The following is an 8381-nucleotide window of genomic DNA, read 5'->3' on the forward strand; positions in this document are numbered from 1 at the left end:
TCTCTTATATTCATTTAACACACAAATTTTATATATATATATGCTATGCTATGCTAAGTCACTTCAGTCGTGTCCGACTCTGTGTGACCCCATAGATGGCAGCCCACCAGGCTCCCCCTTCCCTGGGATTCTCCAGGCAAGAATACTGGAGTGGGTTGCCATTTCCTTCTCCATTATATATATATATATATATATATATATACACACATATACACATATGTAAACATGCTATGCTACTGCTAAGTCACTTCAGTCGTGTCCGACTCTGCGTGACCCCATAGATGGCAGCCCACTAGGCTCCCCCGTCCCTGGGATTCTCCAGGCAAGAATACTGGAGTGGGTTGCCATTTCCTTCTCCAATGCATGAAAGTGAAAAGTGAAAGTGAAGTCGCTCAGTCGTGTCCGACTCTTAGAGACCCCATGGACTGCAGCCCACCAGGCTCCTCCATCTATGGGATTTTCCAGGCAAGAATACTGGAGTGGGGTGCCATTGCCTTCTCCGATATGTAAACATACATTGTTGCTATTGTTATTTTCAAACTATTATTTGCTAGATCAATTAAGTAGAAAAATAAACGCTTTTCTACTGGAGTGATTTGCCATTTCCTTCTCCAGGGGATCCTCCCGACCCAGGGATCATTTTGTCTCCTGCATTACAGGTGTTCTAGTGCACTGAAGCCAGATTCTTTACCACCTCACCACTTTTTCTTATTCTTTACCACCGGGGAAGCCCACATTATTTGTTAGATCAATTAAGTAGAAAAATAAAAGTTTTTAATTTATTTACATTATTCTCTCTTTAAGATTTGAGTTTATGACATATTAATTTCTTTCCCTATAAAAAAGCATTTTAAAGCATTTCTTGTAAGGTAGGTCTATTGGTAACAAATTCCCTCCAATTTGTTTGTCTGAACAAGTCTTTATTTTACCTTCACTTTTCAAGGGTAACTGTTCAGGGTACAGAATTCTGTAGTTGTGGTTTTTACTCTCAACACTAAATATTTCATTCTACTCTCTTCTTGCTTGCATGATTTGTGAGATGAAGGAAGGTATAATTCTTATCTTTGTTTCTTTATAGGTTTGTTTACCCCTCATACTTCTGTCAGGAGTTTTTTCTCTGACTTCCTGTGGTTGAAAATGAGATGCCTGGGTGTGGGTATTTTGGCATCTATCCTGCTTACTGTTCTCTGAGCTTTCTGGATCTATGGATTATTTTGTTACATCAATATGCAGAAATTCTTGGTCAATATTGTTTCACATGTTTCTTCTGTTCCTTTCTCTCTTTTCCTTCTGGTATTCCCATTATATATATGGTTCGTCTTTTGTAGTTATCCCACAGTCCTTGGACATTCTGTTCCATTTTCTTCGGTTTTTGTGTTCAATAGTTTTAAAAGCTTCTATAGATATATCCTCTAGCCCAGGGATTCTTTCTTCACCCATTTCCAGTCTAGAATAAGCAAATCAAAGGAATTTTTATTTTGGTTGCAATATTTTTAATGTCTAGAAATTATTTGTGCTTTTTCTTAGGATTTCCATCTCTCAGCTTACATTGTCCCTCTGTTCTTGCACGGTATCTACTTTATCCATTGCAGCCCTTAACATGTTAATCAAAACGGTTTTAAGTTTCTGGACTGTTAGGTTCAATCCCCCTGCCATGCCTGCTTCTGATTTTTATTATTATTTTTATTTTTTTATTTTATTTTGTTTAAATTTTATTTTATTTTTAAACTTTACAATATTGTATTGGTTTTGCCAAATATTGAAATGAATCTGCCACAGGTATACATGTGTTCCCCATCCTGAACCCTCCTCCCTTCTCCCTCCCCATACCATCCCTCTGGGTCGTTCCAGTGCAGATCTGTCTCTTCATATTGTGTGTGTGTGTGTGTGTGTTTTCTTTTTAGTATGCCTTGTAATTTTTTTCTTAATAGTTGGACACGACATACTATGTGAAAGGAACTGCTATAAATAGGCGTTTAGTAAAGTGGTGGCATGGTGTGGGGAAAGAAGAATTTTATAATCCTATGATTAGGTCTTAGTCTTGTAGTGAACCTATGTGTCTGGATTGTGAACTTCACAATTGTTTCTCAGGTTTTTCTCCCCTCTTAGGTGACACAGAATGGCTAGAATGTGCCAGTGTTGAATACTTTCTTTCTCCATGTAGAAGGCTAACATTGACTGCAGTTGGACATTTCCCTTATAACATCTCAGCATGTTAGGCTCTAGCCAACTAGTTTCTCCTAAGAGCAGGCTTTAAAAAATATGCTCTGATATATTTCAAACAGCTTACTTATTCCCTGTCAGAAGAGATTTTCCTCAATATTCATTATGAGAACATGGTTAAGTTTCTGGAGGTAAATTTTACAAAAGCCTGCATGCTTACTAAGTTGCTTCAGTCATGTCCAACTCTTTGAGACCCTATGGACTGTAGCCGCCAGGCTCCTCTGATCAGGGGATTCTCCAGGCAAGAATCCTAGAGTGGGTAGCCTTTCCCTTCTCCAGGGACAAAAGCAGGAGGGGCTACCAATTACTAAGTCACCTGAAGGTTTTTTAACACTCAGCATTGTGCACACTAAGCTTGCAGTAATTGTCAATTAAACTTTAGGTTTTCCTGCCCTGGCACTTGTTCCTGAGCAGTTTTAACTTAAGTAGTTTCCAATCAGATGGTTTCTACTCATGAATCTCTACTCCAGTAAGCTGTGACTCCCTGTATTCACCTGTCTGTCTCTCCAATCTTGGGCACAGAGATCTGTTTTTTGTCTCTTCTCTTATGTATCCAAGGAGAGTTGTTGATTTTTCAGCCTGTTTATCTTTTTACTTGTTGTGAGAACAGAGTGATGATTTTCAAATTCCTTATAAGAAGAATTGGAAAGTGGAAGGCCCATGATCTCAGCTCATTCTAAAAGATACATAGATATAAGAATTTTTCAAGAAAACTTTTGGATCTTGATAATTGGATTGGGGATTTATCATTATGAAAGTGTGTGAAGAAGAGATTCAATGTAGTTTTGTGATATACTGTTTTCCTACAACATTTATGAACTGAATCTATTGCTTTTAGAATCAGAATAGAGCAAATTCTAAGATACAGTATTATCAAAAGGAATTGGTAGTCATTCATTTTTCCCTACCATATTTCTCCTACTTAGTTGCCCTAAATCTCTTCATATTTCAATTTTAAGGTTTTGGGGGGGGGGTTGATTAAAAAACATGTCTCTTAACTCTTCAGGCTGGAAATGTTCCTAAGATTGTCGTTGTTGATCTTGACACTTTTGAAGAGTGTAAGCCTTCTATAGAAATGGCCCTTATTTGGCATTTATTTATTTCATTATGATTAGATTTGGCTTCTACATTTTGGCAGTAATACCACGGAAGCAATAGCCTCATCTGTGTTTTGAGCATTGAAGTAGAGAATTGTTCTGACTTATCTAGTCCTCTCTAGTGCTGAAACATCTTACTTATCCAGATCTCAATTATTGTCAACTATTTTATCTGGAATATATTTAATAACCAAAAAGAAAGCTATGGTTATTGGGCATACGTGTCATCAAAATCAACGTTACATCATCCACAGTTTTCAGATTTTTTGTGTGACTCTGATTGGATTCTCTTCTCCTCTGAAGGGAGGAGAGGAGAGATATTGGTGGTATTGCATAGGAAGTACTGTGACAGCCAAGTTTGCGCCATCAAAGAATCTCCTTGCTAAAAGGCTTAGACCTTAACTTCTTTATCTTGGCAGTGTCCTGAGTGAAGCAAGCTGCCCCAGGTAAAAAAATGTGAGTTCTAATGCTCATTTTGCAAAGTAGATTCCAGGAGGTTAAATAACCCCCCCAAAATCAACATTTGAAGGTGTGTTTATTGAAGTCACTTTTAAACAACTACATTAACAGAAGCAAAGAATACTCTTCAAAGAGTTTCAAGTTCTAAGAATGCCCAAGCACAGAAAACATAGGCACAAGAACATCAGCAAAATCTAGAAAGGAAAAATTCCAGCCTAGCTCAAAGGCTCTTCCTTTAGCCATGCAAGTAAGTGTTGCATCCCTCCAAAAGCTGAGTGACTAAACAAAAACATGTCCCAAATATTGCACCTTGAATGTCATCTGTCAATGCTACTTTTAGAAAAATCCTATTCCAACCTGCTTTTTTCTGGTTGCTGGGCTATATGTTAGAAGAGCAGGTGCTCTCTTGGTCCTTACTTAGCACCTTTTTGTTCTAGTGGATCATTTGGTTTCTGAGCTTGTAGAATATTAGAAGTGATAGTTTTTAAGAGAGGGAGGGTACTATCAGAGGGAGCCTTGTAACAGGAACAAAAAGAGATTGCTTGGCAGTACGGGAAGAGACAGAGCAACTTCAAGAAGCAGACACAAGAATTAAAACACCAAAGGAGGATATGGCCACCACAGAGTAAAGGACCAAGTATGTTTATCTTCCTAAGGGCGTTGCCTTATTATAGTCTTGTGCTATTGCTGATGTTTAATATGAAGATCCTGCAACACCGAAGAGAGTTCTAATTATGTTTAGACTATAGCTTAGTAGTTCTCTGAGATCCTTTTTAAAAGTGTTAATAGAATGAATTATAACTAAATAAGCACTGTTTAAGAAGGCAAAGCAATGCATGATATATTTGACAAAAATCTTAAAACTATTTAAAACTGAAAATAATATTTGTGTGTCTAATAAAAGGAAAACCTTCAGTATATGGAAAATACAACTTTCTAGAACAAATTATTTCCTGAGACTTCAAACTGTAGACATTTTCCTGTTGTTACTTTTATTACTGGTGTGCTTCAGGTGAGTATGTCAATTTGATCAGAATTGTATGAATAATTCCCTTAATGTCTTATTTCCCTTGGCATGTGGGGACACAGTTCTCTCCAAACAATTAGCCCCTGAGGTTATAATTTCAAGTGAATCAAGTCATACCTGTTGCCTCAAGTACAAGTTTTTAACACATTTTTAGAAACTCTGAAACTTAAAAATACTAAGCCTTTTTTTTTTTTTTTTTTTTTTGTGGTGGTGGGTGAGAAGGATGAGTGACTGTGGGTTATTTTAATTTCCAAAAGAGTCTTTCTTTTACAAAAAGATTCACCCTTGGGAGTCGTTTTCAAGCTGAGCAACTTTCCTCAACTAAAACACCATTTAATTAATACCCATGTTCTATAAATTTTTTATGCCTCCATTTTGCAAAGAAAGATAAATATGTCACAAAACTGGGCTGTGCAGATGGACAGAATTCTCTTTAAGTAGGTCCTTAAAAAGTGGAATATGGATATCGACACTGTGAGACAGTCAAGTGTCAAAAGAAATCTGTCGGCTTTTTAGCAATTGAATAATTCAGAAGATGTGCATTAAGCCAACTCTTAATTTCCCGTTTTCCCCTTTCTAATTCTTTCCTTTTCATCCTGTGATCTTTCTTCTCTCTCCCTCAAAGCTATTTGTTGCAGAGATGCCCTGGAAAGCAGGTGGTCTTCCTTATACGACAGCATCGCATCTGCTGCTCAGAATGAGAGGCTAAAGATCTAAAAGCAAAGGAAATGAAACCCACAGTCCTGTAAATGCCTTTTAAAATATGACCTTGTTTTTGGTTATTTTTTGTTGAATCAACTGGAACACTTTTATTGCTCTCAATAAAACAAGTTGTCTGAAGGCAATGATCCCCCTCTTTATTTTTCTGATACTGGGGTTTGTTTCCTTCCAACCATTTTCTGGATCAGGTTTCCTCCCTCAGATTTTACAAATGGTGTGGGTGGCTGCAAACGCTCTGAAGGTTTTTCTTAAGCCATTTGTTAATAATATCCTCTCAGCACTGACTCCAGCCTTTATAGTCGTGATTGTTAGTGAGGCTTCAAGGGCATGGTTGTGTTTTTCTATTCTTCTAGCCCTAGAGGCGAAAAGAATTCCCAGGAGGACTGTTGGCTGGCTTATTATCATCCAGAAACAAGAAATAGAGCCAAAGCTGAAAAGCTGAATATTTTTTTAAACTATCCAAACCTGAATGGGCAGTGAGCTATAAAAGAAAAATAGGAGCTCCGGGCTCACATGGACCTAAATTTAAAGCCCAGCTCTGTCACTTACTAAGTATGTAACACTGGCTCCGGGAGATGGTGAAGGACAGAAAAGCCTGGCATGCTCCCGTACGTGGGGTTGCAAAGAGTCAGACACAACTGAGCAACTGAACAATAATAATACTGGCCATTCAAAATTTGGAGCCTGAAGTTCTTACTTGTAAATAATGTGTATCATGGATAATGTTACCTATTTTACAGGTAGGATAGATTTTTGAGCTTCAGTTCCTCATCTGTCAGGTAGGTGTAATAACACACATCTTACAAAGTTGCCAGAGGAACTAAATAAAGGAAAAGTGCCCAACAGTGCTCAGCATGCAGGCCCTCAAGAAACAAGTGCATCCTCTGAGCACCACCTCCTCCCATGTGTCTCTTCTTCCTCTGCCTGGCCCATGAAAACATCCACGCACACATACATGGGACTAGCCTTCTTATTGCATCCTCCGCCTTTCACAGGGAAAAATACAAATGAGATGTGAACCCAGTCCCATCCTGCCCCAGCCTGCCTTGCTGTTGAAGTAAATTTTGATTCACGAATAAGACCCTTTGTCTCACCCATTCTCCTTGGGTCCATGCTTAGACAGGAAGCTCAGGTGACCTGGTTTGGCAGAAGGCATTTCTTCTTTGAACCTCTGCCCAGTCTTTCCTTTTCTGATTTTCCCCACAGCTATGAAATGTGATCATAAGGTTCTAGGATTCACAGTTTTAGGGCCCTGAACCAAGTGTTTTCAGTTTGTCTGATAATACAAATGGCCTTCACATGTCTCTGGAGGCTCGTCAGTTGGATACTGTTTTTGGAGTAGCAGAAATTGCCTGCAACAGGGTGATTTGCCAACACTTTGTTCTCTCTCCTCACTTCCTCCTGTCCTCTCTCCCCCTTTCCTCTTCTGTGCTGGGATCCCTTCCCTGCCTCAGGCTGACTGGCAGGCACATTGATAGCCAGTTCTCACACGGGGCTCTTGGAGTGCACTGAGCAGTCCCACAAACCACATCTTCTTGGCAACTGCAGATCGTGTGCCCTTGTTCTCTGTAGTCTCCAGCTCTTCCTGATTTCTGTTTCTGGTCTCAGTGCCAGGTGCTTGAGATGTCAGTTGGCCAAGACTGGTACACTCCACCTAAAGACCTAATGTGGAATAATTTCCTGAGCAGGAAAGAATAGTTACCAGATTCATCAACTTGCTCTGTTGACCTTTCTAATAGGGAATGTAAATCAGAGAATAAGGCAGCTGATTTGAAAAGAGTGTTATTAACTGCTGGAATAGAAGTAACCACAGCAGGCTATGTGATCAAAGAAGAGCTTAATCTTCATTGTTTTTCCCCTGGCTAACTTATCTTCCCTCTAACAACTAAAACCACTTTGTTGGAAAATAGTTTATATACTATAAGTATATAATTCAGTGTTTTGTTGTAAATTTACAAAGTTGTGCAACCATCATCACAATCTGATCTTAGGACCTTTTCATCACCTTCACAACGTTCCCCAAGCCTATTTGCAGTTAATCCTCACTCACAAACCCCCTCCCTCAGCAGCCACTAATCTACTTGTTTCTATAAATGTGCATTTCCATGCATTTCATACAAATGAAATCACACAGTGTATCTTCTGGTAGATCTTGCCTCTTTCATTTACTATGGCATATTTGAGGCTCATCTGTGTTTCAGTTGTGTATTGTTGTTTAATTCCTTTTGACTGCCGTATAATAGTCCGGGTGCGCTGGTACCATGTTTTATTTATCTGCTGTCAGGTTGCTAGACTGTTAGATTATTTCCTGTTTGGGTTGTGGCACTGCATCTATGAACATTTATGTTCAAGTTTTCGTGCATGTTTTCACTCCTCAAATAGACTCTTAAGACTGGAATCACTAAGTCCTTTGATAAGCTTATGTAATCTGTTAAGAAACTGCCAAACTCTTTTGCACAGTGGCTGTACATTTTTCTTCACATATTTACCAACACTTGATGTTGTATGTTTTGGGGGGAGGAGGGCACTGTGTGACTTGTGGGGTCTTAATTCCCCAACCAGGAATTGAACCCAGGCCCATAGCAGTGAAAGGGCCAAGTCTTAACGACTGGACTGCCAGGGAATTCCCTTCTCTGTCTTTTGAAATCTGAGCCATTCTAGTGGGTATACAATGGTAACTTACTGTGATTTTAATTTTTCCAATAATTAATGATGTTGAACACTTTTTAATGTACTTGTTAACCAGTCATATGCAATTTTGCTCTTTTTGTAACTGGACTGTCTTCTCACTGAACATTGATTTCTTTATATATTCTAGATACAAGGCATTTATCAGACATACGATTTGAAAATAT

The 8381-nt window shown here is 38.7% G+C and overlaps 1 long non-coding RNA gene across 1 annotated transcript; it reads right to left on the reverse strand.

Moving 5' to 3' along the window:
- Nucleotides 1-752: 752 nt before the first annotated feature.
- Nucleotides 753-6765, reverse strand: LOC123332408. Its single transcript, XR_006549200.1, has 2 exons — nt 6621-6765; nt 753-1447 (listed from the first exon to the last, which is right to left on the reverse strand). It is a non-coding gene; the product is annotated as an uncharacterized LOC123332408 (long non-coding RNA).
- Nucleotides 6766-8381: the final 1616 nt, after the last annotated feature.

This window comes from Bubalus bubalis, chromosome 3, assembly GCF_019923935.1.
Source record: "Bubalus bubalis isolate 160015118507 breed Murrah chromosome 3, NDDB_SH_1, whole genome shotgun sequence".
In the NCBI taxonomy this organism is placed as follows: Eukaryota; Metazoa; Chordata; class Mammalia; order Artiodactyla; family Bovidae; genus Bubalus; species Bubalus bubalis.